Source organism: Leuresthes tenuis, unplaced genomic scaffold (assembly GCF_036924035.1).
Source record: "Leuresthes tenuis unplaced genomic scaffold, fLeuTen1.0.hap1 SCAF_21, whole genome shotgun sequence".
NCBI lineage: Eukaryota > Metazoa > Chordata > Actinopteri > Atheriniformes > Atherinopsidae > Leuresthes > Leuresthes tenuis.
This window is the reverse complement of record NW_027325375.1, coordinates 16,363,551-16,375,319: the sequence shown is the minus strand read 5'-3', so window position 1 is coordinate 16,375,319 and position 11,769 is coordinate 16,363,551. Positions and strand designations below refer to the sequence as shown.

Genomic DNA, 11,769 nt, shown 5'->3' with positions numbered 1-11,769 from the left:
CATCACTCCCTCAGAAAAGCCTTTCAACCTGGTGTCAAACACAATTTATGTGGATTCAAACCATCTCTCTTTAAGAAAAGCATTGCAATCTGACTGATGTGCAGTTGGCAGCGTGTCAGTGGCATAATTTCAAGGTCGTGAGCTCGACCCTCACACGGGGTAGATGTTTTGATGTGGTGTCTATCGCACCTCACCTCAGTCACAGCTTGAAAGTTGGTGGGCACAAGTGGCTCCGGTTGATTTCTGTTGTGGATGCAGAAAATCAACTTGGAAGCTCAATCACGCCTAAGTGTGGAAGGTGTCAAATACAAGTTATGGAGATTCAAAAAGATATTCTCGTAGAAGAACCTTGTAATCTGGTGTCAAACACAATCAATGGGGATTCACGCCATCTCTCTTTAAGAAAAGCGTTGCAATCAGATCTTTGTCGTCTTTCAGTTTCTGCTCTCCTTATTATCCGCTGAAACTTCTCAAGTCAGACAACTTTCCTTGGGTTTTGCCGTTACTGTCATAATAGAATACGCAGTGTGACAAAAGCACCTTTGCAGACTCTCCTTCTCTTGACATAGACTGACATGGGGCAAGTCAGTCAAGTTTATCCAACGTGAAACTACCTCTTTTGCAACTTTCCATAAACTTTCAAAATGAGAAGAAAAGCCAGATGAAGAAACTTGTGAGTTGAGTGTTTAACCTTTAGTCTAAACAACAGGTCATTTGAAGGACTACTTTTAGCAAAGTCTGCAGGACTAATGAATCAGTGTGGGAAAGTGAGTCTAGGCTCACAATACATGTATTTTTAAGCTTTTCAGGCCTCGTTGGCGCAGTAGGCAGCGCGTCAGTCTCATAATCTGAAAGTCGTGAGTTCAACCCTCGCACGGGGCATTGATTTTGATTATAGGGTCAATAGCGCTTACCCTCAGTTACAGCTGGAAAGTTGCTGGCCACAAGTGCCTCCGGTTGCTCTCTGTGTTAGCTGCAGAAAGCCCACTGGGAAGGTCAATCACTCCAGAGTGTGGAAGGTGTCAAACACAAGTTATGGGGATTCGAACCATCTCTCCTTCAGAAAAATCTTGCAACTTACTGTCTAACATCATTTATGGAGATTTGAACAATCTCTTTATTGGAAAAGCGCTGCAGACTGACTGATGTGCAGTAAGCAGCATGTCAGGTTGTGAGCTCGAACCTCACACGGGGCAGATGTTTTGATGTGGTGTCCATAGCGCTTCCCCTCACTTACAGCTGGAAAGTTGGTGGGCACAAGTGGCTCTGATTGCTTTCTGTTGTATCTACAGAACGTCAACTTGGAAGCTCAATCACTCCAATCTGTGGAAGGTGTCAAATACAAGTTATGGGGATTCGAAACATCACTCTCTTAGAAAAACCTTCCAATCTCAAACACAAGTTATGGGGATTCAAACCATCTCTCTTGAAGAAAAGCCTTGCAATCTCACTTATTTACAGTCAATGTACAGCCAAAATTTGTCTCTGTGGTGGCTGCAGAAAGCCCATTCGGAAGGTCTATCACTCCAAACTGTGGAAGCTGTCAAATAAAAGTAAAGGGGATGCGAAACATCACTCTCTTAAAAAAGCCTTCCAATCTGGTGTCAAACACAAGTTATGGGGATTCAATCTAACTGATGTGCAGTAGGCATAATTTCAAGGTCGTGAGTTCGACCTTGCAATCTGGTGTCAAACACACATTTTGGGGATTCGAACCATCTCTCTTTTAGAAAAGTGTTTTAACCTGACTGATGTACAGTAGGCAGCGTATCAGTGGCATCAGCCCAAGGTCGTGAGTTCGACCCTCACACGGGGCAGATGTTTTGATGGGGGCTCTATAGCACTTCACCTCAGTTACAGCTGTAAAGTTGTGGGGACAAGTTGCTCTGGTTGCTCTCTGTTGTGGCTGCAGAAAGCCCACTCTGAAGCTCAATGACTCTCAACTGTGGAAGGTGTCAAATACAAGTTATTGAGATTCGAAAAACATCACTCCCTCAGAAAAGCCTTTCAACCTTGTGTCAAACACAATTTGTGTGGATTCAAACCATCTCTCTTTAAGAAAAGCATTGCAATCTGACTGATACGCAGTAGGCAGCGCGTCAGTCTCATAATCTGAAGGTCGTGAGTTCAACCCTCACACGGGGCATTGATTTTGATTATAGGGTCAATAGCGCTTACCCTCAGTTACAGCTGGAAAGTTGCTGGCCACAAGTGCCTCCGGTTGCTCTCTGTGTTAGCTGCAGAAAGCCCACTGGGAAGGTCAATCACTCCAGAGTGTGGAAGGTGTTAAACACAAGTTATGGGGATTCGAACCATCTCTCCTTCAGAAAAATCTTGCAACTTACTGTCTAACATCATTTATGGAGATTCGAACAATCTCTTTATTGGAAAAGCGCTGCAGACTGACTGATGTGCAGTAAGCAGCATGTCAGGTTGTGAGCTCGAACCTCACACGGGGCAGATGTTTTGATGTGGTGTCCATAGCGCTTCCCCTCACTTACAGCTGGAAAGTTGGTGGGCACAAGTGGCTCTGATTGCTTTCTGTTGTATCTACAGAACGTCAACTTGGAAGCTCAATCACTACAATCTGTGGAAGGTGTCAAATACAAGTTATGGGGATTCGAAACATCACTCTTGAAGAAAAGCCTTGCAGTCTCACTTATTTACAGTCAATGTACAGCCAAAATTTGTCTCTGTGGTGGCTGCAGAAAGCCCATTCGGAAGGTCTATCACTCCAAACTGTGGAAGATGTCAAATAAAAGTAAAGGGGATGCGAAACATCACTCTCTTAAAAAAAGCCTTCCAATCTGGTGTCAAACACAAGTTATGGGGATTCAATCTAACTGATGTGCAGTAGGCATAATTTCAAGGTCGTGAGTTCGACCTTGCAATCTGGTGTCAAACACACATTTTGGGGATTCGAACCATCTCTCTTTTAGAAAAGTGTTTTAACCTGACTGATGTGCAGTAGGCAGCGTATCAGTGGCATCATCCCAAGGTCGTGAGTTCGACCCTCACACGGGGCAGATGTTTTGATGGGGGCTCTATAGCACTTCACCTCAGTTACAGCTGTAAAGTTGGTGGGTACATGTTGCTCTGGTTGCTCTCTGTTGTGGCTGCAGAAAGCCCACTCTGAAGCTCAATGACTCTCAACTGTGGAAGGTGTCAAATACAAGTTATTGGGATTCGAAAAACATCACTCCCTCAGAAAAGCCTTTCAACCTTGTGTCAAACACAATTTATGTGGATTCAAACCATCTCTCTTTAAGAAAAGCATTGCAATCTGACTGATGTGCAGTTGGCAGCGTGTCAGTGGCATAATTTCAAGGTCGTGAGCTCGACCCTCACACGGGGTAGATGTTTTGATGTGGTGTCTATCGCACCTCACCTCAGTCACAGCTTGAAAGTTGGTGCGCACAAGTTGCTCCGGTTGATTTCTGTTGTGGATGCAGAAAATCAACTTGGAAGCTCAATCACGCCTAAGTGTGGAAGGTGTCAAATACAAGTTATGGAGATTCAAAAAGATATTCTCGTAGAAGAACCTTGTAATCTGGTGTCAAACACAATCAATTGGGATTCACGCCATCTCTCTTTAAGAAAAGCGTTGCAATCAGATCTTTGTCGTCTTTCAGTTTCTGCTCTCCTTATTATCCGCTGAAACTTGTCAAGTCAGACAACTTTTCCTTGGGTTTTGCCGTTACTGTCATAATAGAATACGCAGTGTGACAAAAGCACCTTTGCAGACTCTCCTTCTCTTGACATAGACTGACATGGGGCAAGTCAGTCAAGTTTATCCAACGTGAAACTACCTCTTTTGCAACTTTCCATAAACTTTCAAAATGAGAAGAAAAGCCAGATGAAGAAACTTGTGAGTTGAGTGTTTAACCTTTAGTCTAAACAAGAGGTCATTTGAAGGACTACTTTTAGCAAAGTCTGCAGGACTAATGAATCAGTGTGGGAAAGTGAGTCTAGGCTCACAATACATGTATTTTTAAGCTTTTCAGGCCTCGTTGGCGCAGTAGGCAGCGCGTCAGTCTCATAATCTGAAGGTCGTTATTTGAACCCTCACACGGGGCATTGATTTTGATTATAGGGTCAATAGCGCTTACCCTCAGTTACAGCTGGAAAGTTGCTGGCCACAAGTGCCTCCGGTTGCTCTCTGTGTTAGATGCAGAAAGCCCACTGGGAAGGTCAATCACTCCAGAGTGTGGAAGGTGTCAAACACAAGTTATGGGGATTCGAACCATCTCTCCTTCAGAAATATCTTGCAACTTACTGTCTAACATCATTTATGGAGATTCGAACAATCTCTTTATTGGAAAAGCGCTGCAGACTGACTGATGTGCAGTAAGCAGCATGTCAGGTTGTGAGCTCGAACCTCACACGGGGCAGATGTTTTGATGTGGTGTCCAAAGCGCTTCCCCTCACTTACAGCTGGAAAGTTGGTGGGCACAAGTGGCTCTGATTGCTTTCTGTTGTATCTACAGAACGTCAACTTGGAAGCTCAATCACTACAATCTGTGGAAGGTGTCAAATACAAAATATGGGGATTCGAAACATCACTCTCTTAGATAAACCTTCCAATCTCAAACTCAAGTTATGGGGATTCAAACCATCTCTCTTGAAGAAAAGCCTTGCAGTCTCACTTATTTACAGTCAATGTACAGCCAAAATTTGTCTCTGTGGTGGCTGCAGAAAGCCCATTCGGAAGGTCTATCACTCCTAACTGTGGAAGCTGTCAAATAAAAGTAAAGGGGATGCGAAACATCACTCTCTTAAAAAAGCCTTCCAATCTGGTGTCAAACACAAGTTATGGGGATTCAATCTAACTGATGTGCAGTAGGCATAATTTCAAGGTCGTGAGTTCGACCTTGCAATCTGGTGTCAAACACACATTTTGGGGATTCGAACCATCTCTCTTTTAGAAAAGTGTTTTAACCTGACTGATGTGCAGTAGGCAGCGTATCAGTGGCATCATCCCAAGGTCGTGAGTTCGGCCCTCACACGGGGCAGATGTTTTGATGGGGGCTCTATAGCACTTCACCTCAGTTACAGCTGTAAAGTTGGTGGGTACATGTTGCTCTGGTTGCTCTCTGTTGTGGCTGCAGAAAGCCCACTCTGAAGCTCAATGACTCTCAACTGTGGAAGGTGTCAAATACAAGTTATTGGGATTCGAAAAACATCACTCCCTCAGAAAAGCCTTTCAACCTTGTGTCAAACACAATTTATGTGGATTCAAACCATCTCTCTTTAAGAAAAGCATTGCAATCTGACTGATGTGCAGTTGGCAGCGTGTCAGTGGCATAATTTCAAGGTCGTGAGCTCGACCCTCACACGGGGTAGATGTTTTGATGTGGTGTCTATCGCACCTCACCTCAGTCACAGCTTGAAAGTTGGTGGGCACAAGTGGCTCCGGTTGATTTCTGTTGTGGATGCAGAAAATCAACTTGGAAGCTCAATCACGCCTAAGTGTGGAAGGTGTCAAATACAAGTTATGGAGATTCAAAAAGATATTCTCGTAGAAGAACCTTGTAATCTGGTGTCAAACACAATCAATTGGGATTCACGCCATCTCTCTTTAAGAAAAGCGTTGCAATCAGATCTTTGTCGTCTTTCAGTTTCTGCTCTCCTTATTATCCGCTGAAACTTGTCAAGTCAGACAACTTTTCCTTGGGTTTTGCCGTTACTGTCATAATAGAATACGCAGTGTGACAAAAGCACCTTTGCAGACTCTCCTTCTCTTGACATAGACTGACATGGGGCAAGTCAGTCAAGTTTATCCAACGTGAAACTACCTCTTTTGCAACTTTCCATAAACTTTCAAAATGAGAAGAAAAGCCAGATGAAGAAACTTGTGAGTTGAGTGTTTAACCTTTAGTCTAAACAACAGGTCATTTGAAGGACTACTTTTAGCAAAGTCTGCAGGACTAATGAATCAGTGTGGGAAAGTGAGTCTAGGCTCACAATACATGTATCTTTAAGCTTTTCAGGCCTCGTTGGCGCAGTAGGCAGCGCGTCAGTCTCATAATCTGAAGGTCGTTATTTCAACCCTCACACGGGGCATTGATTTTGATTATAGGGTCAATAGCGCTTACCCTCAGTTACAGCTGGAAAGTTGCTGGCCACAAGTGCCTCCGGTTGCTCTCTGTGTTAGATGCAGAAAGCCCACTGGGAAGGTCAATCACTCCAGAGTGTGGAAGGTGTCAAACACAAGTTATGGGGATTCGAACCATCTCTCCTTCAGAAATATCTTGCAACTTACTGTCTAACATCATTTATGGAGATTCGAACAATCTCTTTATTGGAAAAGCGCTGCAGACTGACTGATGTGCAGTAAGCAGCATGTCAGGTTGTGAGCTCGAACCTCACACGGGGCAGATGTTTTGATGTGGTGTCCAAAGCGCTTCCCCTCACTTACAGCTGGAAAGTTGGTGGGCACAAGTGGCTCTGATTGCTTTCTGTTGTATCTACAGAACGTCAACTTGGAAGCTCAATCACTACAATCTGTGGAAGGTGTCAAATACAAAATATGGGGATTCGAAACATCACTCTCTTAGATAAACCTTCCAATCTCAAACTCAAGTTATGGGGATTCAAACCATCTCTCTTGAAGAAAAGCCTTGCAGTCTCACTTATTTACAGTCAATGTACAGCCAAAATTTGTCTCTGTGGTGGCTGCAGAAAGCCCATTCGGAAGGTCTATCACTCCTAACTGTGGAAGCTGTCAAATAAAAGTAAAGGGGATGCGAAACATCACTCTCTTAAAAAAGCCTTCCAATCTGGTGTCAAACACAAGTTATGGGGATTCAATCTAACTGATATGCAGTAGGCATAATTTCAAGGTCGTGAGTTCGACCTTGCAATCTGGTGTCAAACACACATTTTGGGGATTCGAACCATCTCTCTTTTAGAAAAGTGCTTTAACCTGACTGATGTGCAGTAGGCAGCGTATCAGTGGCATCATCCCAAGGTCGTGAGTTCGACCCTCACACGGGGCAGATGTTTTGATGGGGGCTCTATAGCACTTCACCTCAGTTACAGCTGTAAAGTTGGTGGGTACATGTTGCTCTGGTTGCTCTCTGTTGTGGCTGCAGAAAGCCCACTCTGAAGCTCAATGACTCTCAACTGTGGAAGGTGTCAAATACAAGTTATTGGGATTCGAAAAACATCACTCCCTCAGAAAAGCCTTTCAACCTTGTGTCAAACACAATTTATGTGGATTCAAACCATCTCTCTTTAAGAAAAGCATTGCAATCTGACTGATGTGCAGTTGGCAGCGTGTCAGTGGCATAATTTCAAGGTCGTGAGCTCGACCCTCACACGGGGTAGATGTTTTGATGTGGTGTCTATCGCACCTCACCTCAGTCACAGCTTGAAAGTTGGTGGGCACAAGTGGCTCCGGTTGATTTCTGTTGTGGATGCAGAAAATCAACTTGGAAGCTCAATCACGCCTAAGTGTGGAAGGTGTCAAATACAAGTTATGGAGATTCAAAAAGATATTCTCGTAGAAGAACCTTGTAATCTGGTGTCAAACACAATCAATGGGGATTCACGCCATCTCTCTTTAAGAAAAGCGTTGCAATCAGATCTTTGTCGTCTTTCAGTTTCTGCTCTCCTTATTATCCGCTGAAACTTGTCAAGTCAGACAACTTTTCCTTGGGTTTTGCCGTTACTGTCATAATAGAATACGCAGTGTGACAAAAGCACCTTTGCAGACTCTCCTTCTCTTGACATAGACTGACATGGGGCAAGTCAGTCAAGTTTATCCAACGTGAAACTACCTCTTTTGCAACTTTCCATAAACTTTCAAAATGAGAAGAAAAGCCAGATGAAGAAACTTGTGAGTTGAGTGTTTAACCTTTAGTCTAAACAACAGGTCATTTGAAGGACTACTTTTAGCAAAGTCTGCAGGACTAATGAATCAGTGTGGGAAAGTGAGTCTAGGCTCACAATACATGTATTTTTAAGCTTTTCAGGCCTCGTTGGCGCAGTAGGCAGCGCGTCAGTCTCATAATCTGAAGGTCGTTATTTCAACCCTCACACGGGGCATTGATTTTGATTATAGGGTCAATAGCGCTTACCCTCAGTTACAGCTGGAAAGTTGCTGGCCACAAGTGCCTCCGGTTGCTCTCTGTGTTAGATGCAGAAAGCCCACTGGGAAGGTCAATCACTCCAGAGTGTGGAAGGTGTCAAACACAAGTTATGGGGATTCGAACCATCTCTCCTTCAGAAATATCTTGCAACTTACTGTCTAACATCATTTATGGAGATTCGAACAATCTCTTTATTGGAAAAGCGCTGCAGACTGACTGATGTGCAGTAAGCAGCATGTCAGGTTGTGAGCTCGAACCTCACACGGGGCAGATGTTTTGATGTGGTGTCCAAAGCGCTTCCCCTCACTTACAGCTGGAAAGTTGGTGGGCACAAGTGGCTCTGATTGCTTTCTGTTGTATCTACAGAACGTCAACTTGGAAGCTCAATCACTACAATCTGTGGAAGGTGTCAAATACAAAATATGGGGATTCGAAACATCACTCTCTTAGATAAACCTTCCAATCTCAAACTCAAGTTATGGGGATTCAAACCATCTCTCTTGAAGAAAAGCCTTGCAGTCTCACTTATTTACAGTCAATGTACAGCCAAAATTTGTCTCTGTGGTGGCTGCAGAAAGCCCATTCGGAAGGTCTATCACTCCTAACTGTGGAAGCTGTCAAATAAAAGTAAAGGGGATGCGAAACATCACTCTCTTAAAAAAGCCTTCCAATCTGGTGTCAAACACAAGTTATGGGGATTCAATCTAACTGATGTGCAGTAGGCATAATTTCAAGGTCGTGAGTTCGACCTTGCAATCTGGTGTCAAACACACATTTTGGGGATTCGAACCATCTCTCTTTTAGAAAAGTGCTTTAACCTGACTGATGTGCAGTAGGCAGCGTATCAGTGGCATCATCCCAAGGTCGTGAGTTCGACCCTCACACGGGGCAGATGTTTTGATGGGGGCTCTATAGCACTTCACCTCAGTTACAGCTGTAAAGTTGGTGGGTACATGTTGCTCTGGTTGCTCTCTGTTGTGGCTGCAGAAAGCCCACTCTGAAGCTCAATGACTCTCAACTGTGGAAGGTGTCAAATACAAGTTATTGGGATTCGAAAAACATCACTCCCTCAGAAAAGCCTTTCAACCTTGTGTCAAACACAATTTATGTGGATTCAAACCATCTCTCTTTAAGAAAAGCATTGCAATCTGACTGATGTGCAGTTGGCAGCGTGTCAGTGGCATAATTTCAAGGTCGTGAGCTCGACCCTCACACGGGGTAGATGTTTTGATGTGGTGTCTATCGCACCTCACCTCAGTCACAGCTTGAAAGTTGGTGGGCACAAGTGGCTCCGGTTGATTTCTGTTGTGGATGCAGAAAATCAACTTGGAAGCTCAATCACGCCTAAGTGTGGAAGGTGTCAAATACAAGTTATGGAGATTCAAAAAGATATTCTCGTAGAAGAACCTTGTAATCTGGTGTCAAACACAATCAATGGGGATTCACGCCATCTCTCTTTAAGAAAAGCGTTGCAATCAGATCTTTGTCGTCTTTCAGTTTCTGCTCTCCTTATTATCCGCTGAAACTTGTCAAGTCAGACAACTTTTCCTTGGGTTTTGCCGTTACTGTCATAATAGAATACGCAGTGTGACAAAAGCACCTTTGCAGACTCTCCTTCTCTTGACATAGACTGACATGGGGCAAGTCAGTCAAGTTTATCCAACGTGAAACTACCTCTTTTGCAACTTTCCATAAACTTTCAAAATGAGAAGAAAAGCCAGATGAAGAAACTTGTGAGTTGAGTGTTTAACTTTTAGTCTAAACAACAGGTCATTTGAAGGACTACTTTTAGCAAAGTCTGCAGGACTAATGAATCAGTGTGGGAAAGTGAGTCTAGGCTCACAATACATGTATTTTTAAGCTTTTCAGGCCTCGTTGGCGCAGTAGGCAGCGCGTCAGTCTCATAATCTGAAGGTCGTGAGTTCAACCCTCACACGGGGCATTGATTTTGATTATAGGGTCAATAGCGCTTACCCTCAGTTACAGCTGGAAAGTTGCTGGCCACAAGTGCCTCCGGTTGCTCTCTGTGTTAGCTGCAGAAAGCCCACTGGGAAGGTCAATCACTCCAGAGTGTGGAAGGTGTCAAACACAAGTTATGGGGATTCGAACCATCTCTCCTTCAGAAATATCTTGCAACTTACTGTCTAACATCATTTATGGAGATTCGAACAATCTCTTTATTGGAAAAGCGCTGCAGACTGACTGATGTGCAGTAAGCAGCATGTCAGGTTGTGAGCTCGAACCTCACACGGGGCAGATGTTTTGATGTGGTGTCCAAAGCGCTTCCCCTCACTTACAGCTGGAAAGTTGGTGGGCACAAGTGGCTCTGATTGCTTTCTGTTGTATCTACAGAACGTCAACTTGGAAGCTCAACCACTCCAATCTGTGGAAGGTGTCAAATACAAGTTATGTGGATTCGAAATATCACTCTCTTAGAAAAACCTTCCAATCTCAAACACAAGTTATGGGGATTCAAACCATCTCTCTTGAAGAAAAGCCTTGCACTCTCACTTATTTACAGTCTATGTACAGCCAAAATTTGTCTCTGTGGTGGCTGCAGAAAGCCCATTCGGAAGGTCTATCACTCCAAACTGTGGAAGCTGTCAAATAAAAGTAAAGGGGATGCGAAACATCACTCTCTTAAAAAAGCCTTCCAATCTGGTGTCAAACACAAGTTATGGGGATTCAATCTAACTGATGTGCAGTAGGCATAATTTCAAGGTCGTGAGTTCGACCTTGCAATCTGGTGTCAAACACACATTTTGGGGATTCGAACCATCTCTCTTTTAGAAAAGTGCTTTAACCTGACTGATGTGCAGTAGGCAGCGTATCAGTGGCATCATCCCAAGGTCGTGAGTTCGACCCTCACACGGGGCAGATGTTTTGATGGGGGCTCTATAGCACTTCACCTCAGTTACAGCTGTAAAGTTGGTGGGTACATGTTGCTCTGGTTGCTCTCTGTTGTGGCTGCAGAAAGCCCACTCTGAAGCTCAATGACTCTCAACTGTGGAAGGTGTCAAATACAAGTTATTGGGATTCGAAAAACATCACTCCCTCAGAAAAGCCTTTCAACCTTGTGTCAAACACAATTTATGTGGATTCAAACCATCTCTCTTTAAGAAAAGCATTGCAATCTGACTGATGTGCAGTTGGCAGCGTGTCAGTGGCATAATTTCAAGGTCGTGAGCTCGACCCTCACACGGGGTAGATGTTTTGATGTGGTGTCTATCGCACCTCACCTCAGTCACAGCTTGAAAGTTGGTGGGCACAAGTGGCTCCGGTTGATTTCTGTTGTGGATGCAGAAAATCAACTTGGAAGCTCAATCACGCCTAAGTGTGGAAGGTGTCAAATACAAGTTATGGAGATTCAAAAAGATATTCTCGTAGAAGAACCTTGTAATCTGGTGTCAAACACAATCAATGGGGATTCACGCCATCTCTCTTTAAGAAAAGCGTTGCAATCAGATCTTTGTCGTCTTTCAGTTTCTGCTCTCCTTATTATCCGCTGAAACTTGTCAAGTCAGACAACTTTTCCTTGGGTTTTGCCGTTACTGTCATAATAGAATACGCAGTGTGACAAAAGCACCCTTGCAGACTCTCCTTCTCTTGACATAGACTGACATGGGGCAAGTCAGTCAAGTTTATCCAACGTGAAACTACCTCTTTTGCAACTTTC

At 43.9% G+C, this 11,769-nt stretch overlaps 4 non-coding genes across 4 annotated transcripts; all 4 read left to right on the top strand.

Annotated features, from left to right (window-relative positions):
• The first annotated feature begins 809 nt into the window (after positions 1 to 809).
• On the top strand, positions 810 to 882 carry trnam-cau (transfer RNA methionine (anticodon CAU)). Its single transcript has one exon. It is a non-coding gene; the product is annotated as a tRNA-Met (tRNA).
• A 5,108-nt stretch (positions 883 to 5,990) lies between these two features.
• On the top strand, positions 5,991 to 6,063 carry trnam-cau (transfer RNA methionine (anticodon CAU)). The gene has a single exon. It is a non-coding gene; the product is annotated as a tRNA-Met (tRNA).
• Positions 6,064 to 7,976: 1,913 nt separating this feature from the next.
• On the top strand, positions 7,977 to 8,049 carry trnam-cau (transfer RNA methionine (anticodon CAU)). The gene has a single exon. It is a non-coding gene; the product is annotated as a tRNA-Met (tRNA).
• A 1,913-nt stretch (positions 8,050 to 9,962) lies between these two features.
• On the top strand, positions 9,963 to 10,035 carry trnam-cau (transfer RNA methionine (anticodon CAU)). The gene has a single exon. It is a non-coding gene; the product is annotated as a tRNA-Met (tRNA).
• The last annotated feature ends 1,734 nt before the right edge of the window (positions 10,036 to 11,769 follow it).